At 37.2% G+C, this 27949-nt stretch overlaps 1 protein-coding gene and 1 long non-coding RNA gene across 3 annotated transcripts in view; one reads left to right on the plus strand and one right to left on the minus strand.

Moving 5' to 3' along the window:
* Positions 1-6015: 6015 nt before the first annotated feature.
* Positions 6016-8107, minus strand: LOC105554569. Its single transcript, XR_001008346.1, has 3 exons — positions 8057-8107; positions 7369-7690; positions 6016-6220 (listed from the first exon to the last, which is right to left on the minus strand). It is a non-coding gene; the product is annotated as an uncharacterized LOC105554569 (long non-coding RNA).
* Positions 8108-22253: 14146 nt separating this feature from the next.
* The window catches only part of FAM204A (family with sequence similarity 204, member A), a 36797-nt gene continuing 31101 nt past the window's right edge, over positions 22254-27949 (plus strand). The window contains exons 1-2 of one of the 2 annotated variants that reach the window (XM_012001107.1): positions 22254-22336; positions 22678-22879. The gene's annotated coding sequence lies outside the window, so the exon portion shown is untranslated. The remainder of the gene's footprint in view (positions 22337-22677; positions 22880-27949) is intronic. The other variant, XM_012001109.1, reaches the window with a different exon arrangement.

The following is a 27949-nucleotide window of genomic DNA, read 5'->3' on the forward strand; positions in this document are numbered from 1 at the left end:
CTTGTCTTAGTTTTATTTGAAAGCAGCATAGTTTATAGATCAGCAGCCATTTATTCAATTCAGCAAATATTTGCAGAGTGTGTATAAGGTACAAGACTGTTTTAGGCCTTTTGGATACATTGATAAACAAAAAACTCAGGGATCTTTGCCCTTGGGGAGTTAAAATTCTAAAGAAGGACACACACAATAAACAATAGACATAATAAATATTATAGTATGTGGTATACAAGGCAGTAATGTCCCCAACTTCATCCTCATCCCCAAAGCAGTTTTGATTGTTTGAAATCAGTCTTTCCCAACACCTTTATCTCTCTTCACTTTGTTGACTCGTTAGAGTTGTTTTCCCAGAACTGAGAAATAGGCCATGAATCCTGAAGGAAAAGCTCTCTGCCTCAGCTGCTGCAGTGACTCAATTTCACCACTGGATGGGGGAAAAAAAATAGAAGGAGCTAAAGAGGAATCCTAAAGGAATAGAGGGCAAAGGAAAAACCACAGTTCATGTATTCCTAAATCCAACCTACTCTCCACTCGCCATGTGACTTCTAGTTTACTTGTAGTGCAAGGATCATACAATCAGGTAGTTTCATCAGTCTGGTACTATTGTTCCTAGAAACTGAGAAAGTATTTTTTTGGGGGGCACAGATTATTTGTGTGTGTGTGTGTGTGTGTATGTATGTATGTATTCTACTTGCCTTAATACTTGTATTTTTCATATATGTTATATGTAATATATATGTGTATGTGTGTATGTGTATGTATTTTATTTTACTAGCATTAATACATTTAATGTATTAAATTCATTAATACATTAATTTACTAGCAATTAATACATTTTACTAGCATTAATATCTTTTTCATGTATTACATGTGTATACGTATGTATGGGTGTATCTATTATAGGCCTTCAACAAGCCATTTTGTGTTAATTATTTTCTTATTTTCTGATGCTTTGACATTTTGGGGTCTTGCTGATCATGGAGAGACTGCCCCTTCCAGAGGTAGTCAATACCTAGAGATAGTAAACACCTCCCAGGAGTGAACCTTTCATATACAAACCAACCAATCCAGAGCCCCTACCCTCAACCACCTCCTTTATCAAGCTCCTCCTCTCAGGGACACTATCCCCCTGCCCCACTTACCCTAGGGCCAGGTATCAGGAGACTTGGGGTGGTTCCTGTTCCTCAGAACCTGTGGAAATTGTCCAAACTAGCCCATCCTAACTGCCTACCCTGCTTGTCTTTCTCGCAGAAACTTCAATAAAGGTTCCTGCCCACGTTTCCCTCTCACTCCCTCTGCCCTCTGCCCGATTTGGTGCTTCTTCCACACGGCCTGTGTGGTGTACCCTGCCTCCTGTTTCTAGGGACCCGTGAATATAACTTCCTCCTTCATGACAGTTATTCTGTGTCTGCATATCTCAGCATACTTGATTAAAACAAATCCCAGGTACATTTAAAACACAGTGTTAAAGCCTTTTCGAGATATAGTGTCCTCAGTATGATGATTTTACATATATGTACACCATCATCATTGTCATTGCTCACATTCAATAAGTTTACTATGGTCCAAGCATTGTGCTAGGTACTTTGGGGTATTTAATCCCTCAAAGTAGATGCTTTTATTACTCCCACTTTACAGATGAAGAAACTGAGGTGTAAACAGGTTAACTCACCCAAGTTGGAAGTAGGATTTAAACTCAATTCTGCTTAACAAAGCCATTATTCTTAACAGAAGGTCAGCGCACATTTTTTGCAAAAGGCCAGATAGCAAATATTTCAGGCCTTGTTGGACTTATGATCTCTGTTGCACCCACTCATCTCTGCTGCTGCTGCTGTAGTGCAAACACAGCCAAATATGATGCATAAATTAACGGGCATGACCCTGTTCTGATAAAACTTTATTTGTAAAAATAGGTGGGGGGCTGGGATTTTGTACGTGTGTCAGTTTGGCTGCCCCTGCTCTTAACCACTTGGCTTCACTGTCTCCGTGATGGCAAAGACTCTGATTAAAACTGAACATTCTTCTCCTCTCCCACTTCATAACGGTGCTCATCAGAGGCAAGTCACTAGACCACTCTGGGCCTCGATCCCTCCTTTAATTCTTCACTGTGAACTTCAATCCCTTAGATCTTGGTGGGAAGAGGAACTTGACCTATGCTGTAGCTCTGAACTTTATAATTCTGGATTTTCAAGAACTGAGCTCAGCCACAAGGAGTTGTGTACCATCATAGAAAAGGATAGAGTATGTCAACGTCCATAAGGTGGCTCCATCTGTCTAAAGGAGACATTCAGATGAAAATTGTAAAAGAGCCTTCTCTTCTTTTGTCTCCAAAGCAGTACACTAAGTGGTCTACCATGCTGTAGCCAATGGGTGGACAAGTCAGATATTCTGTTTAGGGGAACAAGCATGCTTACTGAATTTTAGTATGCATCAGGCCATCAGGCACAATGCAAGGCATGTGAAAACCCTTATTTCACCCACAATATCCCTATAGAGGTAGGTATGGTAGTTTAGGGGTAAAGGAGGAGAACTGAGACAATGTCTATATCCAGAGGACTGCAAGCAAGGGCCTCTCTGGACAATGCCTCATTTGGGAACCTGGCAGATCCAGAAACTAGCTATCATTAGTATGTCCAGTGATGACAAATTCAATTACTAAATGAATAGGCCATCTGTTCTGACACATTGGCCAGAGTATCAATGTATTTATTTGTCTGGAAGTATTCATACCTAATGTGCAGTTGGTTCAATGAACATTTCTTGAACACCTCGTATGTGCTAAGGCCATGGGAACAAAGATATAGAAGAGAACATAGTCTTTGCACTGAAAGAACTTTCAGAGTGTCACTGCATGACGCTGAGGGATATGAGTGCTGGGGGAGATGGTGAGTCAGGGACAATCTGAAAGTGAGTCACACCCCAGTACAGACCTACCTGCTGGGGCACACTCATCTGGAGCCTACCTATGGGATAGACAGAGGACACTGAACTGGCTGCCCAGGAGATCTATAGCCTTTCCTCTGCTCCATCTTCTTAGGAGACATTGAACACTAATGATAATGGCTCGTATATCTTGATGCACATGGCACTGTTTGCTAAGTACCTTACATACATGGCCTGGCAAACCAAATCTGCATTCTTGAGTGTGATAGTGTAGGCCTCCTATGATCGAGCCCCAATACTACATGCTAGCTTTTTCTGCTCTGTAGGTACCCTACCCTGCAGCCGTACTGCATTGCTCTCCATTAATTTCACATTCCAGCTTTAGCTGATACGATACCTTCCACCTGGATTGCCTTACCTGATTCAGTCTGTCATTAAGATGGTCTTCTTTCCATGCCCAGCTCACATACTCACTCTTCCTCGAAAATTTTCCTTGACAGGGATCTCTCTTCCGAACACCTGTAAAACTTTGTATCTCACTCAATGGCACTTAAATCTCTTAAAAAATAAAATCAACACTCTTCGTTCTGATTATAAAAGTAAAACGCTGCTCAATGGAAATGACTCAAACAAGAATGGTGAAATTTTGGCAAAAACATCACACTCCTCTCATTTTAAGTTCCTCAAAGACAAGACTGCATTTAATTCATCTTTATATCCCCTGGAATCTGCCCACTTTAGCACCAGATTGTCTACTCCAGCCTTCATTCACAGTAAGAATTACGTAAGTATTTATTTATTTGAATGAATGAATTATACTTAGGACTTTTATTGCTAAACCTAGAGCTGATTTTAAAAATTTATATGAGGTTTATGATTAATGATGCTATTAACATGTCTTTACTTCTAATATTATAATACCTTTTCTCTAAAAAATTACTGATACAATTATTTTGTTGCCAGATTAATGCAACGTCTGTACTTTCTTGGAGTGTCGGCCAAATCCATCTCTGATCATTTGTTATTACTGGAAATTCTATTGCCTCTATCTTCAGACCACTTTAGAGATGAATTACTTAATTCATGCTGAGAACATTTCATTACTTCAGGTTGTTCACCTTTCAAAGTTCCTCAGGTATCTGCAAGAATTTGTAGTTAAAATATTCCAGGGTTGTAGGTCTTAACTTCGTTGCAAATTGACTACACATTTTTATCGTTAAATCATAAGCATCAGGTGACTTTCACATTTCTGCTGAAGGCATGTTTCTTATTAGGCTAAAGCTGTTCAGTCTGTACAATTAATGGTTCATAGCACACTAAGGAACATTTATTAATTTTCATTTTACTTGTTTTTTTGAAGGTTACTTGTTTTTTTTTGAAGGGGGTTAAGGGTTCTAAGATGGACTTATTGAAATTTTAAAAGGTGTAAATAGGTAAATATTATGGTCCTTGAAAAAGCGAGACATTTTCCCCTTTAAGCATGTGATTAATATTACTAATAAAAATGTCATCAGCCTTCCCTGCCAGGGTGATGCAGTTAGAAAGACATTTCGTATGTACGCGTGTGGTTTGCTTTCCATATCTAATATGACATTTTGAGAGACAACTTAATGTAAGAAAATTACTTTTAAAAATAGATTCTTGATGCTTTGTTGTTCTTATTCAATAATACTAAAGGAAAATTGTATCTTCCTGTACATTTACTTAAGATTTTGCCTGACTACATTTGGTAGCTTATATCAGTGTTTGAGACATAAGAATTTTGTCTCTCTTATCAGATCATGTAACATGAATACCATTCTTGTTGAAGTTTGAGTTTCTGGAAAGCAGGCCTCCTTCCTATGCTTTTGTGGATAGATCATTTATCTTATACTTAAATTTGGTTTCATTCATAAGCTAGTTTCTTAAATTATTTCTTATGCTACTATTCATAGTATATGGCATTGGTTATATATAGCAAACTAATTTTGGCATAGATCAAGCAGTACTTTTTAAACAGCCATATTGAGATATAATTGGCATACCATTATAGTTCACACATTTAACAAGCATAATTCAGCACAATTCAGTGGTTTTTAGTCTATTCACAGGGTTGTGTAATCATCACAACCGTCTAATTTTAAAACATTTTTGTCACCCCCAAGAGAACTCCCACACCCATTAGCAGTTACTTCCCACCAGCCCTAAGCAACGACTAACCTACATATCTTTTTTTGAGACAGGGTCTCGCTCTGTTGCCCAGGCTGAAGTGCAGTGACGTGATCTCAGTTCACTGCAACCTCTGCCTCCTGGGTTCAAGGTATCCTCCTGCCTCAGCCTCACTAGTAGCTGGGACTACAGGTGCACACCACCACACACAGCTAATTCTACTTTCTATCTTCATAGATTAAGCAACATTTTAGCAACACATCTTAATTATCTCAAAGTTTTGGTGATTTCATGACCTTATTAAAACTAATATATTCAACATAATATTCGGGTATATGACATTTTTTATCTTTGTACAATTTTTATCTTTAAAATGGAGCATCTGGTTTATCACAATTTCAGATCCATAGTTTAATGGCAGGAGTGTTAGGTTTGCCTGTGCTGTCCTTCTGCTTGGTTGGTACTTTAAGAGCTTTACATTTGCATCTACAAAAATGCAGAAATGTTAAGTTAGAAATATGGTGAATATTTGAATGGTTAGCACGAAACATACTCACAGCAGAACAGCTGAGGCAACTGTATCGTCCTTCCTTTTTATTCTTCAGTTTCTTCTCACTGCCTCCCAACACATAAACACACACACAGACACATACACACTCACACACTCACATTCACACACACACTCACACACACATAGTAGTCAAGGTCACATTTAGTGAGCAGAATATATCCAGTGACAACAAGAAGTAGCAATACATGTCTAGTATTGATATATTATTATGCAGACTGTAAAAATAACATGTGCTGTGTATTTTGATTACATACACATATGGCTTATTTTTAAATCATAGTGGGAGTTACGGAATGTTCTCGAGAGGTTAGAAGTGCTAAAGCAGAAAGCAAAACTATATAAAATAGTATTCTAGGTAGATGTTTGATTCTACTGATTTTACTCATGACATTATCAGAAAACCTGGAGATCATCCATCTAGCTAATCATTTGTTCCACACGTATTTATTGATTAATGACAACATAAAGGGCATAGTACAAGACCCAATAACAATAAACAGCTAGAATTCAGCTTCCTCGGGAACTGCTGTCCAACTTCAGCATATAAGAGTGGTCTTTCTTCTCACAAGGAAAGAGCTCAGTGAATCATGAATCTTTTACTTTTTCTTGAAAAACCAAAGCCTATATTTCGCAGGAAAATTCAACATAATTGGTATATACCCATCTTTTTAGGTGAATTAGGCCTTAACTGACAGATAACCCACTTTGTTCTAAAATTCAACAAACTCTTGGAAAATCTTATTCCACACAATCTTTTGAATATGTCATTTGCCATTTATATTTGATGGCCTTAAGAAAAAAACTTAAAAAAAGGTATTAATGCAAGTAGATAATAAAGCTGCATTCTATAAATCTATAGCAGCTTACAGTAATCATTAAAGCTTGCAAAAGCCTTTCATCTATTCAAAAATATGCAGTGCACAGAATGTCTGCTAAGGTGCATGACAAGTCAGAGTTAAATATATATTAATAAATGAATTAGCTTCATAAATAATAGCCATAATGACATTTTAGGAGACAATAAGTCTGAGGATTGTCAGAAAACGGTTGATGTATGAGCTTCACGTCTCAGTGATTCTTCAAAATGAATAGGCTTTGCGAGATAGTTCAGACCCGCGACCAGCCTATTTCCTTGAATAATTTACTTGTTGTCAATTTGTACAGCCACATTACACATGCAAATTGTGCTGCCTGTGCAAACACCACTTGGAGATGATAAAAACAAATTTACGAAGGCTATAGAAGAAGGATTTATTTCACTTTCTCACCCAGGTCAAGCAATACATGTATCTGACGATTGTGTGTACCCAATTTTGTTGTAATTATATCAGCAAATTATTCCTTATAATCTTATTATTTTTAGCAGTCTCCTTGTGCTTGGGATAATTAGCTTTCTTCACTCAGTGTAAAAACAATTCAACTTGCCAGCCAGGTAGGGCATAGCTCCATTATCTGTTTTGGGTTTAAATTTATTCCCTATATTCTTGGACACTTTGTGTAAATTAAAAATTTCATAGTCCCTAATACTGTACACGCTGTTCATTCAGTGATGAATTAAGGCCCCTAAACCTCTCCGTTTGCTATTAGATATCTCACCCACTTTATATGTTAATCTGTGCTAATGAATTCCACAACCCCTAGCCACAGTGAGATGACTAAAATTATTACCACTTACAGAGATATGCCTTTTTCATTTAAAGTTCAATTCAAATTGCTCGCATAAACAGTCTGCCACACAAAGATACCTCCTATAAAGGAGAGTTACTTACCTATAAGTAGAGTTCTCTGAAGGTAGTATTATCTTTGGATGCACATTCCTGGGTCACGTGCCCTCAGGTCTGTGGCATGAGGGGAGAGAATTCATCGCTGATGGGCAGGTCTTTCTTTCCTTGGGGCCCTTCATTAGCTCTGTGGCCTGTATTCCTGAGGGTTATTTGTGCCACACCTCTTTACCCAACCAATCCTTTCCTTAGCACAACAGACCCCAAGGAAATAGTGGGGTAACAGAACCACCTAATGAGAATTGTAGGACTGGTTATCATCAATGATGGCTGATGAGCCAGAAGCAGCTTCCATCTTTATAGAAGTTACCTATAAAATAAAGTGCCCAGTAACTAAAAAAAAAAAAAAAAAATCCAGTTTTTTTAAACATATAATATATAATTTAAAATCTATACATTTTTACTTTTTGCAGAAATAGCATTTTCATTATGGAAATAATACATTCTCATTGTGGAATTCTCATAGTAGAAAATACAGATAAACAAAAAGAATAAAAATCATACATTCCCACCAATGGTCCCACCACCCCGTGACAGGCACAAGTGGTTTCTGGTATCTATTTTTACAGACTAGTTTTCTACTTAGATACCATCTTAAGATGACAACAAAATCACTAGTCTTATCAGGTCCCTCTTCAACCCACTCCAACCAGAGGTTCCAGGACAGGATGCCTACCTCCTTTGCCCCTATGTCTTCCACTTAACTCATTTTAAGAGTGCTGTTTGCTTTCTTTCCCTAAAGTTGAGTGATTCCCAGAGTTTTGGGTGCTGAGCCCTTTGCTCCTTCCACCTCTCTTTCCTCAACAGAATATCCAAGCAAGTTCTCATCCTGCTTTAGCCCTGATTTACTCTCTATAATTACCACCTTCTGAAATAATCTTCCAGAAATGATGCAGTAAGACACAGAGTGTAAAGCACAGTCTGAGGTCAGCCCCTGGGCCAGACCTCGCTGTACCTTGTGTACCTGGATTGTCTCAGTGGTACAGGTGGTGCTGCGCTCTTATTGCTGCCTCTGCATTTGATCCTCACAACTGCTGTGCAAGCTGGCAGAGCAGGTGCTGTTATTCCTGTTTTGCAGATGAACATCTAAAGTCTTGGAGGTTAAGTAACTTGCCTGGGAGAAAAGAATTGGTATCCAGGTCTTTGCAACTCCTGAACATGGGACTCTCCATTTTAATTATTGCTCTTAATTGTTGCTTATGATCTTGGAACTTAGGGCAGTTGGTATGTTTTCAGTATTTCTTCTTAAAGATGGATTCTTTCTGAAGGTAAATCTTTGGAAATCTTTTTGGTTAGGGATTCAGAGCTTCATACATCATTTTATTTTGAGGTTCCTTAATTATTTATTACCTTGAGAAGGCTATTTACATAAAGCAAATATTTTGCTTTAGGAGAGTTTATAATAGTCTACCTTTTATAGGATTCCCTGCTTAAAAGTCAAAACAACTTCTTGCGAATGAGAGTTTTCCAGTCTATGGTTAAGAAAATACTCACAGATTAACTTAATTCATTATCACACCTGGATGGAGTATGATCAGGGCCCAACTTGAGTCCTTCCCACTCTTTGCTTCTCTTTTTGCCACAGGGTCACTTATAGCATTACACACTCATGCAGTTAAGATGGCAAATCCCATGTGATATATAGTATGGGAATAACATCAACTTAGAGGAACATTTAGTACATTGTTTGAAAATGTGAAGCCGTCACATGGATGATAGATTGAGCAGCCTACAATTAACCTGAGTTAATATTTGGCAGAGCCAGATGGATAGCTCTTAACATCTAATCTCACGCAGAGTGCTTTATGTTCTTCATAAATAAAGAATAATAAAAACGAATATACTTGAATTCAGCATCTTCTCTGGAACCCAGTGTGTTCGCCTAATTGTCTTATCTCCATTTCTGAATTGCAAATGTGAGTTTGGTTGCAGCAAGACCAAGCCCAGAAAAACATGAAGTAGGTGAGCGTGGCTTTCTGCTTCTCAACCATCCTCATTAACTCCTTTCTTCCTCCTCCCAGTGTGCCCCGGCCCCTTCTTCTTGGGTGCCTTTGGCCTGCTAGCTCTCCTCTCATTAAAACGACCTCCCTGAACCCAGATGGTCATTCAGCTTCACTGCAGTGCAGTTGGATAATGAAGTTTACTGTGTTCTCGCCCCCAGGATTATTTTTGTTTCGATAGGGGAAAACTGTGGAGAAGAGATTTAGGGACCAGGAAGACGTTCCCGGTGGCTATCAAATGATGTTGTTTGGCTCCAAGTTCTCAATTGTTATGCACATCTTGGTTGTAGAATTGTTGAATGCCATGTGGAAGATCTGGGTACCTTTTTTGGTTTACTCATATACTAGATGGAGATAACAAGAAACCTCCCCGCTATGACTGTTGTGAGAATTCAATTAGTCAGTGTATGTAAAAGCACTTGGAATCGTTTGGCAGTTAGGAAAGACTCAGTTCATTTTTAGAGATTCTTCCATCCTCGCCCTTCTCTTCTTTCCTGGGGGAGGCAATGTGGTATAGGAGAAAGCATATGGGCTTGGGAGTTAGGTGATCCTAGGCTCAGATCTAAACTCTGCCATTTGCTAGCTATACGATCACGAGCACATAACCTTTTCTGAACTTTAATTTCCCTTAGTTTAATTTAGGGATAATCAGAGTATCATGTATCGCTGTCATGAAAATTAAGTGAGATAATGTGTATGTTATGCTTAGCATGGCGTTTTGTACCTAGCAGACACACATTAGTGAATTATTATTCATGCTAATAAACACAAAAGACATAAATATATTGAAATTCAACAGCACGATTTTTAAGCTATTGCCTCTTGTAGTCACTTAACTATGAATGTCAGCTTGTTTGCATTTAGTAAGAGTTTCTAGGCTTATGAACCATAGGTATCATTTCCTTTCTGTGAATATTTCCCCACTATTCAAAAAAAAAAAATTTAAAAATCCAATAGTATATATGGATAAAACATTTTAATGAAGTACTAAGGAGGTGTTAATGAGTGGATCGTGGCTATAAAAGAGATGTAATATATGGCAAAACATGAAGTATATGTTAATAAGACCTCAATGAACAAAATAGTAAACAAAAATAAAATCTAAAAATTCTGTCAAGCAAAATTATGGAGAAAGATCTTTAAGTTTTGATTTAAAAAATTAGTAAACATTGATAATTTTTTTTGCAGCATCTTTCAAGTCTTATTACCACTTAAAATAGTTTACGATTATTTCAAAATATATTTTAAATAATTCTCTTTATATCAGAAAAAGAATCCTATGTATATACCATATAAAATAATAATATATAATCTACTTTACAATAGTTTCAGAGCTGTTTCATTAAATTGGTTCTAGCTGTTTCCATTAAACTTCCTGAGTTTCCTCCTTTCCTTTCTCCATAGAATCAATGGCCAAATCCTTTATATTTGTTCCCTCTTTCTCATTTTTTTCCAGTCTATGCTTGGAACAGAAAATACGATCTTTTGTTTTTGGATTCAGTCCTATTGCCAATACTTTTTACTTTATTATTGCTACAGCCAACTAGCAGGCTTCCCTAACTACAGTCTACAGGCCTCTATTAATCTACCTTTTCAGAGAGAGTCTCCACAATTTGAACTCCACTCACCTTTCCCATTTTTCTGATGATGAAACTGAGGTTTGGAGAAGTTTAGATTGTTGAACACAGTCATACATATCTTTGTGATTTCAAAGTCCTAGGTCTTATCATTAAACCATGCTACTCTTTCCTAAACATGGCCGAACATTTTCCAAATTTTTCTAAGATAAATTTTCCTATCATATATACCTATTAAGCTCTTTACTTCCTCCTAAGGCCGTATATATCCTACCTTTACCAAAAAACTCTTTGGAATCCTGAACTGATTACATTGTTTTCTATTTACTGTGATCTTGATAGTTTTATTTTAACATTTATTTTAAGTTCAGGGGTACATGTGCAGGTTTGTCACACAGATAAACTTGTGCCATGGTGGTTTGTTGTACACATCATTTCCTCACCCAGGCATTGAGCCTAGTACTCATTAGTTATTCTTCCTGACCCTCTCCCTCCTCCCACCCTCCACCCTTCGATAGGCCCCAGTGTGTGTTGTTCCCCTCTATGTGTCCATGTCTTCTCACATAATAGTTTGTTCTGATCTCAATATAGCACTTAACAGTTTTTTGCTTTATATTAAAGTTATTTACTTCTGTCTGTATCCCCAACTAGATTTTAGATTCTTGGATGGCAGGGAGCATGTCTTTTCTGTCTTTTTAAAAAAATTTTGTTTTCAGATAAGGGTTCTTAGAATTATCTGTCATATTTAATTATCCTCCCCTTTCACACAAAAATAGTGTTCTCTAAAGTACTTTGACATCAATAGATTTTAAGTCAATGTTAAATACATGGAATCAAAATTTTATTTTAGAGGAGAAGTGAGGTTCTGTTTTTAAAGAAATCTAAGTGTGTTTTTTCTGTTCTAATGGCAATTTTTAATGAAAAACAGCAATTATTAATTAGGTCTTCTTACATAGAATAAATTTTCTCAACAAGGATATATTCTGTATAGCTAAGAAAAATGTATGCCAAGTTTACTCGTTATTCATCATTTAAATATTTACCAAGTTCCCAGCATCTACCACTACAGATAATACAGTTGTCAAAGTGGTACTGAACATAAAATGTAACAGTCCTTGATCTTAAATAATATAAACTAAAATGAATAAACTCTAACAACAACAACAACAATGATGACGAAAAGACTCCATGAAAAACACAAGGGATGTTTAAGGAGGTATGTAACTGTTTGAATTACAAACACACTTCCCAAATAAGCTTCTGTGTTACCAACCAACCTTTCCACACATAATAACTGTAGACTTTAGAAAGAAGCAAAATAACTGTTCTAAGGCACTGGAGAAGAAACAAAAGCAGGCAAACACTGGAGAGGTTAGATACTCAGAAGAAGTGGAAGGCAAGGGATTAGTTTACCTTTTTTTTTTTTTTTTTCAAGCTTTTATCCTGAGACCAGGTCATAGCCAAAGCTGGGTAGGAAGGCTAGAAACTGAATAGAAATCTTACTTGGGGAAAGAGTTTGGGTCAATAACAGCTGCTAGAAACTGAACTGGAATCTTGAAAAGAAGCGAGGCAGAAAGGGTGAGCCTAATTTCTACATATAAGCTATGTACTAATCTTTGGATGACCGTTGAATTATGCAAGTGAGGGGCAGACTTTAAGGAGCCCAGCTAAGGCTAAAATAACTGAGCTTAGCTTTGAACTGCCACCTATTGCCAGGGAGACAGAGCTTACAGTTTGGGCTTAACCTAGTTAGGTGTCTGCTTAAAAAAAAAATATATATATATATATATATAAACATTTTTATATACATTATATATTTATTTATATATAATGTATATTCATTTGAAGAAGCATAATAAAATCCAGAGTTTCTACAACATATCCATCACAATTTCTAGCATAAAGTTCAGAATTACTTGTCATATAAAGATAAAAAAAACATGAAGCAGCTTTAAGGAAAAAGAAAATCAATAGAGACTAATTCTGAGATGACACCAAAGTTGAAATCAAAAGATAAGAATTTAAAAAATAATTATGCTTCAGGACTGAAATGAAAATATATTATAATAATGAAAAGATAGAAAACCTTAGTTGGGAGATATAAACTATAAAAAGGAAATAATAGAAATTCTAAAACAGAAAAATAAAATATGTAAAATAAAAAATTCACTGGATGGCTTAGATACAGAATGGATATGATAAAAGAAAGAATCAGAGAACTTGAAGATAGACCATTAAAAATAATATATTCTGAAGAACAGAGGAAAAACTTTTTTTAATATATAGTTTTTTTCTAAATAGAGATGGGGGTCTCACTATATTGCCTAGGCTGGTTGTGGCCTCCTGGGCTCAAGTGATCCTCTTGCCTTGGCCTCTCAAAATGCTGAGATTACAGGTATGAGCCACCATGCCTGGCCTATTTTAAAAAATGATCAGAGCCTCAGAGTCCTGTAAACAAATATAAAATATCCAATATTGGAGAAAAGTAATGAGAGAACAGACTAGAGACATTATTTGGAGAAATAATGGCTGAAAATTCCTCAATTTTAGCTAAAGATATAAATTTTGTAGTTCAAGAAGTTCAGTGAACTTCAAGCAAAATATTTAAAACATAAACAGCATATTTAGAAACACTACAGTCAAACTGTTGAAAACCAAAGATAAACAGACAGTCTTCCAAGCAGTCAGAGAAAAATGACACATTCCATATAGGGGAATAATAACTTGAAGGACCTCAAAGATTGCATCAGAAATAACAGAGGCTAAAAGACAATGGAACAACAATTTCAAAATAACAAATGAAAAAACTATCTACCCAGAATTCCATATCCAGAAAAAGCGCCTTCAAGAATAAAGATGAGTTACACTTCTACCTAAGACATAGAAAGCTACAAAGAGCATTAATACCATCGTAAAAATAAGAAAGTGTCATATAAATGACAAAAGTATAACTTTCCTTGAACCCAGAACACTAAGTTCACAGGGCAAACAAATAGCTATAAATCTAAGAAATGACAAGCCCCTTCAAGGAGCAATGATACGGGAGCACTGACTCACCTGGGAAAAGCACAGGAAGAAGGAACAAAGAAGAAATAGAATAAATACAAAATATCTAGAAAGGTGGTAGATTTAAATGACTATACCAATAATTACATCAAATATAAATGCTCCAGCTACAACAATTTAAAGAGATTGACAGGATAAAAAAGCAAGACCCAAGTACGTATTATCCATAAGAAATAGCCTTTTTTTTTTTTTTTTTTTTGGAAACAGGGTCTTGCTCTGTTGCCCAGACTTGAGTGCAGAGGCATGGATCTTGGCTCACTGCAGCCCCAACCTCCTGGGGTCAAGTGATAGTACCATCTCAGCCTCCAAGTAGCTGGGTCTGGCTAATTTTTGCACTTTTTTTTTTTTTTTTAGAAGCGGGGTCTCACCATGTTGCCCAAGCTGGTCTCAAACTGCTAAGCTCAAACACTACACCTGCCTCAGCCTCCCAAAGTGTTGGGATTACAGGCATGAGCCACCATACACTTTAAATGTAAATCATATATATGTTAAGAATAAAATAATGGATAAAGATATGCCATGCAAATACAAATTTTTTAAAACCTAGAATGGCTATCTGGATATCAAACAAAATAGACTTCAGAATAAGGAATATTACCAAGGATAAAGATGACTATTACATAACAACAAAAAGGTCAATTCACAAAGACGTCATAAAACCCCCATGTATATGGGCACCTGAAAACATAGCTTCGAATACCAGAAGCAAACCTGATATAAATGAGAGGAGAAATAGACATATCCATAATAACAGTTTGAGAATTCAACATTCCTGTCTCAGTAATCAATTAAACAAGTTGGCAGAAAATCAATCAGGAAGTACAAAACTTGAACAGCACGAGCAAGTTGAGCTAACTCATGTCTGCAGAACAATCCATACAACAACAAAATGCATAATAAAAATCTAAAAATTATTTATATATAATAGCAATGAAAAGTTGGAAATTGAAATTAAAAACAGTTCCAACACAGTTTATAACAATTTATAGCATAAAAGCCATGAAACAGTTTTAAATATAAAATATATGCATGATCATATGCTTGAAACCCCAAAATATTCATGAGAGAAATTAAAGAAGACCTAAATAAATCTAGAGATAAACTTTTCATGGAAGACTCAATAATGTTAAGACATCAGTTCTCTCCAAATTGATCTATAGGTTTAATGTAGTCCCAATCAAAATATTAGCAGCATATTTTTGTAGAAACTGACAAGCTAATTCTAAAATTTATATGAATAAGCAAACAAACCAGTATAGTAAAAACAATTTTAAAAAAAGAATGTGGTTGGAAGACTGACGTTACTTGATTTCAAAACACATCATAAAGCCACTGTCATTAAGACAGTGTATATTGGAGAAAGAATATATGCATAGACTAATGGAACAGAATTGAGTCTAGAATATATATGGTCAGTTTGATTTTCAGCATAGGTGCAAAGGCAACTCACTGGAAGAAGGAGTTTCAATAAATCATGCTGGAACAATTGGACATCCAGGTACCAAAAAATAATCCTTGACATATACTTTGTATCATATATACAGTTGATGCAAAATGGATCATAAACCTATAATCTAAAACTATAAAAATGTGTAGCATAAAACAGAAATAATAAAATTGAAAATAATCTTTGTGACCATTAGCCAGTCATGGTTAATGGAGACTCAGGGCGCTGAGGCGGGAGGATGGTTGGAGCCCACGAGTTTGAGGTTGCAGTGAGCTGTGGTTGCCTTGAGCTATGGTTATGTCACTGCACTTCAGCCTGGGTGAGAGTAAGATCCTGTCTCTAAAAAAAAAAAAAAGAAAAGAAAAAAGTTATAATAAAAAGCAAAAAAAGTCTTTGTGTCCTTGGACAAGGCAAGGATTTCTTAGAATTTCCTAGACATAACATCTGAAGCATAAACTATGAAAGAAAAAATTGATGTTAGACTTTAGCAAAATGGAAAACTTTGCTCTTTGAAACACACCGTTAAAACGTCAAAAGACAATCCAGAGACATCATAAGTTATTAGATAAATTACAATTGATACACAATGAGATACCACTATACACTTACTTGAACACACTTACTTTTTATGTCCACACCGAAGAATGGGGAGCAACAGGAATTTTCATACGTTACTGGTGAAAATGTATAATGGTACAGGCACTTTTGAAAACACTTTGGTAGTTTCTTATGTAGTTAAATAAAAACTTATCATTTAATCCAGCAAACCCATGCCTAGGTATTTACCTAAGAGAAACGAAAACTTTTTTTATACAAAAACCTTTATGTGAGCATTTTAGCATCTTTATTTATAATTAATAATTGCTAAAAACTGAAAACAATTCAAATATCCTTTTTCTGGTGAATAGACGAATTATGTATAGCTACACAATGGAATACTACTTAGCAATAAGAAGGAACAATCTGCTGATACACGCAACAACACGCATGATCCTCATATGCATTAAGCTCCTTGAACTAGGCCAGACTCCAAAGACTACAGACTATTTGATTTCATTTATATGACTCCATTCCAGAAATGGCAAAACTATGAGGACAGAGAATACCTCAGTAGTTTATAGGGGCTGGGGAGGGAGAAGTGGTTGACTATATATGGGCATGATGGCAACTTGGATATATTCTGTATACTGATTATGGTAGTGTTTACATGACTATATGCATTTGTCAAAAATCATAGTGTATACAGAAGGCGTGAATTTATATTGTATGTAAATTATAAAATTATTCCTCAATACACTTCACTTTAAAAAAGATAAAGATATTTTCAGATAAAAGAATACTAAGAAAATCCATTGCTGGCAAATCTACAAAATAAGCCATGCTAAAAGAAATTATTTAGAATGAAGTTAAATGAAAGCAGATGTAAATTCAGATTTACAGGATGGAGTGAAGAGCCTTGGAAATAGTAAATATGTAAGTGTAAAAGACTATTTTTTCTTCTGTATTCCTTTAAAATACATAATAGTTTCAAGGAAATAAAAATATCTTAATGTGAGATTTACAATGTGTGTAGATGCAGTGCATATGACAACATTAAGAGTGGGCCAAGAGCTTTGAAAGGACCCACGCAGTTCCAATATTTCTACATTTCACACAAATTGTTAAAATGTTAACTTTAAGAAGCCTGTAAAAAGGATCAGTACTGTAATCCCTAGAGTGACCACTTAAAAATAAGACAACAAGGTATAGATAAAAAGCCAATGTATATATTTGATCTGGTTTGAAAGGATGAAAAGATATTTAGCAGATATAAAAGAGAAATGTATTTCAGGCAAAGGAAATAGTATGTAGCAAATTCCACTTAGCTTACTTTTCCATTCTTAGGACTTCCATAGTTCATATTTACATCATGAACCGCACAATTATAGTACTCATGGTTTAAATGTTATTATGTCTCAGACTACAAACTTCTTGAGGCCAGTTTCTACACAGTTCTTTTTTTGCATCTTCAACCCTTAGCATAGTGCTGAGCGTTGGGCACATAGTAAGGACCATGAAGATATTGACAGATAATTTAATACTCTATCAACATTTATGGGTTTCTTAGTTTTGACACGTGAAGGAAGGAAGGAAGCTAATATTAGCCACTGACGACATGCCAGGCTCTATGTTAAAGTTTTACATGTATTCCTTCATTTAGAGACATTAATCAGACAGTGGGATGTTTTTGGAAGGTGAAAGTATTAAGGAAAAGGAAATTAACATAGACTTCAATATAACGAATCAGGAATAATTGAAGAGGATGCCTCGAATGGGATCTGATCACTCACTAGATCCTGAGGGGGAAGGAGAGAGAGAAGACATTCTGCTCCCGAAGCCTCTCTTTTTGAGTTCCCGGTGGGCATAACGTGCCACTGGGCAGTAATGATATCCACACTTTATTGGTTGCATTGTGCTGGCATTTATCAGGAACCTCTTCTTAAAAGAGGCAGTATGTGGACAGTGGAGACAGCAGGATCTTTTGAGTCCAGTGAAACTTCCCCACTCTGGTTCTACATGTTACTAAGCACATGACATTAGACAAGTTTCTTAAGCTCTTGAAGTTTCAAATTTTCTTAGCTATAAAATGGATACACTAATAGCTACCTTATAAGATTACATAAGATATTAGATCCAAATTTCCTAGCCTACAAAAATGCTCAATAAGCCTCCCTCTCCTGTTCTGCTTTCTGCCTATGTACAACCTGTTGGAACTGAAAAATTAGAATTACTAGACATGACCAATAAATAAAAAGTGTTTTTCTTTGGCAATGTTCTGTATTACAGAAATTTTGTTTTCTCAAACGTCAAGTCCTGTTGATATCGTAGTGTTAGTTATTCGACATATTCTTGGAAGACTAACATGGTTTATAGATGCTTCAGTTTGCAAACCTAAAAAAAAAAAAATCCAGATAGAGGGCCAGGCACAGTGGCTCACACCTGTAATCCCAGCACTTTGGGAAGCCGAGGTGAGCGGATCGCAAGGTTAGGAGATCGAGAACATCCTGGCTAACACTGTGAAACCCCCTGTGTCTACCAAAAAAAACCCCAAAAAATTTAGTCTGGCATGGTGGTGGGTGCCTGTAGTCCCAACTACTTGGGAGTCTGAAGCAGGAGAACGGCGTGAACCCGGGAGGTGGAGCTTGCAGTGAGCCAAGGTCAGCCACTGCACTCCAGCCCGGGTGACAGAGCCAGACTCTGTAAAAAAACAAACAAACAAAAAATCTAGATAGAGAAATTGTCATTCCTTAATCATGAAGGATATCAACATGAATCCTGAAATTCAGAACTCCCTGGTTTCAATTCTTTTGCTTAAGTCACTAAATCACTTTTTCCTCTCAATGCCAAAAAAGAGGTGTTTGTATAGAAGGAAATTAATATTCTCTTTCTCAGTTTCAGCAAGAAGCACATTTATTATATGTTCAACAAAGTTGTATTCACTTTTCCAACTTAAAAATATTTAAGGGGTTTCATTATATTTTGAGAAATTATTCATCAATCAGGGATTTAGCAGCCACCAAAAAGAACTCCACAATTAATCTTTTATAATATGGGTGTGACTTACAATCTCTACACTAAAAAATTGTTAAATGTAAGGAAAAGCTGTTCATAAACTATAATATTTCTTGGCAAAGAAAAACTGCTTTGTGTTTTTAAAGATATGGTTGAGAATTTAAATGAGAGCTACATGCCTGAAATTAGTGCCAGATGCAACACAATTCAAGCACAATTCGCTAACTGCATCAGATATTTCACTGTGATTTAGTAAAAGATATCCAACTATTCTACATTTCATAGAAATCTCACAAACACAAGTATTTCATTCACAAAACTCATGGCTTGGCAGGCTTCCAGGGCAAGAATTTGCTGGAAGAAAGGTAAATTTATTGATCAATATAAATCAAAGGACTGACATTTTCCTTAGAAAACTGACAAAACAATAATATTCAGAAACTGAAGTTCTTACAACCAGAGCGAGAAGAAAAGTCTGAGCTATTATTTACATTTATTATAGGCATCCAGTAATATGATAAACAATTAGGTAGTTAAGAATTCTCAGATCAGCATTGAGAAACTTAATTTTAAAATGTTAGATATTTTTGAAATAGGGTTTTCCAAAAACTTTTGCAATGAAACCTGGTGTTTGTAAATCTTTGTAGTAGTTATAATTATATGCCACCTCTCTCCCTTGCATTTACTAATATATGCACTAAATAATGAGCATTCTTTGATGGGATCTATATAGAAACAATTGAGTTTTACTTTTTGTTTTTGGTATTTTTTTGAGATGAAGTTTCGCTCCTGTCACCCAGGCTGGAGTGCAGTGGCGCAATCTCAGCTCACTGCAACCTCTGCCTCCCGGGTTCAAGTGATTCTCATGCCTCAGCCTCCCGAGTAGCTGGGACTACAGGCACGTGCCACCATGTCCAGCTCATTTTTGTATTTTTAGTAGAGATGGGGTTTTAGCATGTTGGCTGGGCCGGTCATGAACTCCTGACCTCAAGTGATCCACCTGCCTCGGCCTCCCAAAGTGCTGGGATTACAGGTGTGAGCCACCGTGCCCGGCCCCAGATCATTCTTAAATATACAAACATTAATTCCTTCCTACCCCATGCCTCAGTTCTTCCCCCTCTACTATCTCTTTTCCCATTCTGGTTATATTTCCACCATCAGCAACTGTTGTGAGCTGAATGTTTGTGCACCCCTACAATTCCTATCTTAAAGCCATAACCCACAGTGTGGCTGTGTTTGGAGATGTGGCCTCTAAGGCAGTAATTAAGGTTAAATAAGGTCAGAAGGGTAGAACCCTGATCCAACAGGATTAGTGTCCTTTTAAGTACAGAGAAGAGACACTCGAGAGCTCTCTGAACAGTGCACACAAAGAAAAGGTGATGGGAGCGTAACAGGGTGAGGGTGGCTGCCTACCAGGCAAGAGAAGAGGCCTCAAACAAAACAAAACAAAACAAACACAACAAAACCTACTTGATGGCATCTTGATCTTGGACTTCCCAGCATCTAGAATTGTGAGAAATAAATTCCTGTTGCCTCAGCTACCTTGTCTGTAGTATTTTACTATGACAGCCCGAGCAGATGAAGAGCAATTAAGAGGCCTGATGCAGTTACAACAGCACTCTTAGGCACACCTTTTTGTTAACTGTTTAACTTTTTAAAGATTTGGATTCAAGGAAAATCCTATTGAGAAGCTGAAGAGATTCGGCCAAAAGAGTTTTATACAGATCCTTAACTCATTCAGCCTTGCTTCTACTTTAGAATCAGAGAATGTGAACAGGAAGATGGACTTCAGTGATCCTAACTTGTTGATTCAGGTTTTACTATGATGCTGGGGTTATATAAAACTGCTCTTTAAACTTGGTGCATCTTCTAGAAGATGTTGGCAGTGAGGCGGTGGAGTGGATAGTTAAGTAATAGGCTTAACCATCCGTTGACGCGAAATTGAGATATATTACTGAGTGCAATGCAAAATTTTATACACATTTAGCTCTCTTTGAAGGAAGACATTATTATGTTAATAGCAAAAAACAGCTGAGATTGAAAATTAGTGTGGGCCAGGTAACATGTTAAAGTCTTTATGTGTACAGTAATCTCCCTTATCCACAGAGAATACCTTCCAAGACCCCCCAGTAGATGCCTGAATCCTGGAATAATGGCGAACCCCATATACAGTTTTTCAATCTGATAACCAAGATGGCTACTAAGTGACTAAGAACCTGGTGGCATAACAGCATGCATATATACTAGACAAAGCAATGATTCACACTGCAGGATATTTCATCAGGATACCCAGAATGGGATTGCAATTAAACATTTGAATTGCTTATTTCTGGAATTTTTTACTTAATGTGTTTGGACCTTGGTTGACTCCAGGTAACTGGAATCAGGCTAAGAGAAGCCACAGATGAGAGAAGCCTACTGTATTTTCTTTCTTTCTTTCTTTTTTTTCTGAAACAGGGTCTGGTTCTGTCGCCCAGGCTTTTCTTATATAATCACCACAAAATTAGCAAATAGGTACACTTAATGTTATTCTTATTATAAAACAGATTTCGGAAAATGCAAATATTTCTAAAATAGCACTATTCCCATCCCTATCACATAGGATACTTTATCTTCTTCACAGTGGTTTTCTCGTTTTTGTTTTTGTTTTTTGTTTCTTGTTTCTTCATTTTCTATGTTCTCCAAGTACTCCCTTCAGGGCATAACACAGCGCCTGCCACAAAAAAGAAAAAAGAAGTTCGGTAAACTTTTGGTCCAGTCAGCGCCATCACCAGATGGTAAGCGCCATGAGAGCAGGAGTCTGCCCGTTTTCTGCTAACCAGAGATTGGCATGATGCCTGGTACAAAGTAGACGCCTAATAAATAGGCGAAGAAAGAAAAAAAAAACAAAACAAAAATGAAAAAAGGAAGAGAGGGAGGGGAATGGATGAAATGAATGAAGACGTTTGCAGAAGGGCCTAGAAAGAAAGCACTGCAACATTCTCCCTCCTGGTGGCATCAACTCTTAGTTCAAGGTCTATCTATGTCAGCCCTTTCCTCGCCCAGACGCATTGGCCGACAGCAGAGAATGAAGAAAGGACAAAGTCTTTAAAAATGTTCAGAAGAAAGAAAAAACGGCAAGAGAAAAGAGAGAAAAAAAAGCAAGGAACCACCTCCTTCGCACGGACTAAAAAGGCACGCCCCACGAGGCCGGTTGCCAAGGCGACCCTAGGGCCAGAACGGCCCCAGCCCATTGGCTGAGACGCAGGAGCCAATGAGAAGGCGCGATGTTGACGGGGTCTTAAGATGGCTGCCGGGCGACCCTTTTCTGACAGGTGAGTACGGCTTATGGAGGGTTGGTTACCCGCCGGCTCGGGCTCCGGCATGATGAGTTGGGAAGGCCTCTTGCCGGCAGCCGAGGGAGGCGGTATGGGCGGCCTCATAGCTCCTCGGCCGAGCCTCCCGGAGCAGGCTAGAAAAGCCCCCGGCCCGGGGCCGCGGAAGCGACGGCGGGGCCACCCTCAGCCTTCCTCGGAAGGGGCGTCGCAGCGGCCTCCCCAGCCTGTTTTGAGGGAGGGTTTCTCCGTCCCACTCCAGTCAAAGTGAGAGGGGATTGAGGAGGCTTTCGATAGGGGAAACAGGCTCGTGTTTACAGTTGCTGTATCCCGGAAAACAGCTCCAGTTAATGGGACTGCCAGCAGGCTAGACATCCTTCGCCGGAAACTGCAGCGCTTAGTTCTGTGCCCGAGAGGGGATTCTGCCTGTTTTGGGATTGGAGTGGGGCACTGCCGCCAGAAAGCCTGCAGAATTCCCGGTTGTGCAGCCAAGCAGGAACAGGTGTACCTTACTAGACCCATCCTCTTGCCATCTTGGACCTTGTAAGTATTCTCATAGCGGAATCGACTTAAAATGAGCCTTGAACTGTTAACTTGGTTTATTGTCTTTCCATGCAGGATCTTGGGTCTGGGAAAATGTTTTTCAGGCCAAGTAAACGAACACTGTCTTTAATTAAAACAGTTGCATACATGCAAAATCTTGCTAAATAAGTAGGTTTTCTGGATTGGCCGATTGTCAACCTAAATTCGCTCTCAGGCCTGTAATTCAGTTGTCCTTTCTGTACCTTTTTTGAGAAAAGGAGCACATTCATTTCATAAAAGTAAATAGGATATTTACGTTAATGTTGATGTTAACATGCTTGAAAATAGTAACCATTTTTAAGTCACCGACACTGATTATGATGTAAATTACAATCTTCAGATTGTTAAATGTGGTGGCTTATAATTAGTATATAAGTGAAATTAATTTTAGATCAGATGAAGTTCAGGCTTCTGGGATTACTTCTAATCAAATACAAAATATGGGAAATAAGCCTTATACGATGAAAATGGAATTTAAATCCTGGAATAGAGACAGAAAACATTTACCCATCGAGGTGCTCAAATAATATCTTTTGAGTTTTGGTTATAAGCAGCTGCCTGGTTGTCCAGAAAATATGACATTATTACTCAAACCTCTGACTGTGACTTTGACTTTGATGTATGTGACTTAGTATAGCATCTTACATAGCTTTCTGTACTCAAAAAGTACAGAAAAAGAATTCTTAACCAAATTTAACAAGTCTGTAATTATAGGCTAAGATCGTTCTCAGACCCAGTCTCAAATCCTTGTCCCCGCTTACAACTCTGCCCTGTAAAAGTTCATAATCTAAAGCCATGGGGCTATTTTTGTAAAACAAGTGGATCAGAATGCATTAGGCAAGTCAGTTATCCTATCTGTAAATTGAGGGCGGAGCGGGCAGGGGAGGGGCAGATATAGATAGTAATTCCTAGTGGACGGTTTGTTGTGAAGATTAATGGTAAACCAAGGCCTGCCACACTGTTTGTATGCCATGTGTAGCAGTGACTTGCTTTGTTTCCCCTTTCTGGTTCTTGTGTTTCCTGTTGCAACTAGGGTTCCTTCCCCTTCTCAGTGTCCTGAAGTGTACAGCATCTCTCCGAAAACATTCTCTTCGCTGAGTTGCTAGGTAGAGGAGAGAAACCTTATCTACTGGGATACTGGGCTCTAATCAGGATTGCAGTCCTGGAGAGAATGGAGTGATACATCCAGGAGTGAGATGACTCTGGGCATTTGGGGCACTTACAATATCAAAATCTTAAAGAGACACTTTAGAGCTGTAAGACATCTCAAAGATCATTTGATCAAACCTTTATTTTATAGCTTAAGAATGGAGGCCCAGACAAATGCAGTGACTTTTAATTATGTTGTTCAGGACTAGAAACCATCTTCCAACTTTAAAAACTCTATTCCCCTGGAATCAGTGCACAGTCTAGAACAGTTTTTATTGTAATTTGATTTCTCCCTGGCTGCTATATTTTGAAAGATTGTGTCTACTAGACCTTGTTTATGAATGTTTTTTTCTAATAAAAGTCAGGCCTATAACTACCATTGAACCTCTGATTATCATGTGGTGAAGAATAGTGCTTCGCTAAATTTGTCTTTTCCTGTAATGGTGAATGCTACTGTCTCACTGAGGGGAAAAATAAAATAGTTTGGGCTTTTTGAAATTAGCTTAGAGACTCCTGTTACTATATTCATACTTAGATTAGGAACTACTGAACTGTACCCTGTTTTTGAGTCATTGTTATCTGACCAAATATGATAACTAATGATGATGGGTGGTTTTCAAGGGCAAACAGACAGACAAAAAAACCCTAGTTATTCAGACTAGGACAGTATATAAATATTTTCAGTTCGTGGCAAATTGTGTTAGCCCAGGACTAAAGATGTGTTCTGCATAGTACACACAGAAGGTCTTTGAGGATAATTGTGGGATGGAATAAATCTTAACTCTAGAGGTGGAGGGTGTGTAAAATGAAGAAGGTGATATTCAAAACCATAGAGAGAAAAAGGATTCTGAGTCATTTACATTTTCCTTGGGGCGAAAATGATTAAATTGAAAATTATTTGGGTTGCAGGGTAAAAAAAACGAAAGCTTATGAATTAATACGTTGGCTGCTACATGGACTTGGCTATAATCTATAGTAAAAAGATTTAAGTTTCTATTTCTCTGATATTCCACGTCTCTTGAGACTGGCTGAGTGAATTTTCACAGTTAAAGGGTAACTTGGGATTATCTGCTTTAAAATAAAGAAATACACTCTGAAAAACATGAGTAAGAGACACAGATAATCATCCTCCACAGCAGCCAAAAGAGGAATAACAGGAGGCCTAACATGGTGCCAGTTGGAAACTTTGTGAATGACAACTATATGCTATGAATAGAAAGACTATTTTCAAACATGAGTCCAAAGCAAAAGTCACTAAGCAGCCACTCCATATTGGCTGATCTGTAATTGGGCTGCTGCTTACACAGGCAACTCCATTTTGCAGGCTGCACAGTGAGTGGCAGCAGTTATCCACGTTTATCAGTGACTGCTCAGTCTCCCTTGTGTTTGGTTTTTTGAGAGTCACGGGAAAATGGCACATGATTTTAAAGGTTTTCAGGAGTGGAGTTCACAACCTACCTGATTTGGATTTTGCCTGGATTTAGAGGTGGATTCCACTTTTTTCAAGCTATTTTAATTTTTTTTTCCTTTGGGTACACTCAAGAAATTACCATACCAGGCAGATGCCACATCAGTGGGAGCTAAAAATATATAATTTTGAGAAAATTTAAAAAGCCATAAAAAATGCCTACTTGAAAGCTGATTAGCAACAACAACAGCAAAAATCTTGCCTTCTTCAGGGCAACTGAGACTGTTCCCCAGAGGGAGGTATGTTTGGGTGCCCAGAGCATAGACTATCACCCTGCAGAGATGCTAAAACAGTGGTTTGGTGGGAGACCTGTGTCATTGCCCACTGGAGAGGCACACGCATTTCATAAGCAGTCACATCTGAAGTCCAGGTCAAGGAATACTTGGCTCAAAAATTGAACAGAAACTTGCCATGTGTGTAGATGTCATTTCATGAGGCTAGGGATTTTTGCCTGTTTTATATACTTCTGTCCCCAGAGTCTTGAAGAGTATCTGGTACACAGATGGGCATGTAAAATATTTTATGGACAGGAAGGGAAACACTTACTTCTAACATAGACTCCAGTGATGCTAAGAAATCCAAACCTGGAATTTGTTACTGTTTTAAGTCCTTAAATGATAATGAGCCTAAAGGTATATTATATGCCGGTGGCCAAATCATACTGGAACTTATTACTGCTTCCTTCCCCTTGCTCTCAGAACAGGAGAAATCTTTTTCGTTAATAGCATGATACCTATTTTTCAATATTGTCATATTTTACATGATGTCTTTTGTGCTCTCAGAGTATCTCAAGAGTACTTCTGTCTCAACTTTAAAAATCCACAGACAGGTTTAGGGATAGATCTGGGTTTTATGGGGCCTGGAGCTCATATAACTTCGGGTCTCTTCCTTTAAAAAAAGAAATGCAAATTCTGAAAGTACAGTACTTTGGAAGGACCTGTGCAAATGAGGAATCTTGGAGCTTAGGTTACCATTATCTTCCTGGTAATTTGCCCTCATTTTATTGCTCCATTCAGAAAACTAAACATTAATATTTGTTATAGACACTTCACCTCAGATTGTGACTATCAAGGAAGGAAATGATGGCATCAATTGCTAAGTGAGTGCACCACAATTATCAGAAACTTCAAAACTATCTTACGAACCCAGTCACTCATAATAGAAATGATAAAAATGTAATACATGGCCATAGAAATAATAATAGCAAAGAGAACTTAACATTTATTGAGCCCCTAGGACCTCCTAAACACTATGTTGAGGGGCTTATCTCATTTAATCCTCAGAATAACCCTATAAGCAGTATAATTATCCCTGCATTACAGATAAAGAAATCGAGGGTCAGAGATGTTAAATGATTTCCTCATACTACTAGTAGTGGCAGAGTCAAGATTCTAGTTGGAGCAGTTAGATGCCAGAGTCCTTCCTCATAAAAAGCCAACAGAATATTTGGTGAGGATATTTCAGAGAGCCAGCAACTGATGAGACTGGGCCAAAGCCACAAAAAGTAAGATCTGATTCTTCGGACCTGGAAGGAAGTCTTGAAAAGATAACATAAATCTGTTATCGCAAAATCCCTGATGTGTTTGTCTCAGAGAGAATGGTGGTGGTTTTTTTTGTTTGTTTGTTTTTTAACTAGGTTAATCACAATATGGGACAGAAAACTGCAAAACAGATTTCCGTCCTTCCATTTTATTCCTTCAGGTTGATAGTAAATCATGAGCAGTACAACCGGCTTCTTTATTTTAAGCATCTTTTGAAGGAACTGGTTTTGACTCAATATATGTGCTAAAATAGACTGTGCCATGGAGATCAATAGTGAATATGTACTTGAGTATTATACTTTTAGCAAATGATAACAATTTTGCTATTTTAAGATGTTTTATTAAACTTAATGGTTCTCTCTACCAATGGACTGTATAGCTAATGCTAAGTATCATCTTGAACTTTACCATTAGTTTCCCAAATATAGTATTGTTACTTTAAAAAGCTGTACATTTTTGTTAAATTGTTAGGATTATATTTCATTTAATATTATTTTAGCAAACAATATTAAACTAAAAAGTAGGATATCCATTTTACTACCATACCTTCCTTCAGCTACTTACATAGCTTAAAAATTTTCCTTTAGTTGCTTTCCTGTTCCTTAGACAATACGCCCTCTGGAAGCTTGGTCCATTAAATATAGGTGAAACATGCAGTTTTATTCTCTAATTGGTATAGCTTCAAATATGGTATTTTAATCCTAAATTGCTTGCAAAGTATGTTGTTAGGTTTTTAACATTCTTGAGCAGTGCATTACTGAATTTCATGTTTTTTTAGACAAAGCTACTCATATATTAGAGAATTAAGGCTCTATTTTCTTTGCCTGTAGGTGTGTGTTGTAACAAACTTGTTTAAACAGCTTTTAAACTTCT

The sequence above is a fragment of the Mandrillus leucophaeus genome, unplaced genomic scaffold (genome assembly GCF_000951045.1).
Source record: "Mandrillus leucophaeus isolate KB7577 unplaced genomic scaffold, Mleu.le_1.0 Scaffold65, whole genome shotgun sequence".
NCBI lineage: Eukaryota > Metazoa > Chordata > Mammalia > Primates > Cercopithecidae > Mandrillus > Mandrillus leucophaeus.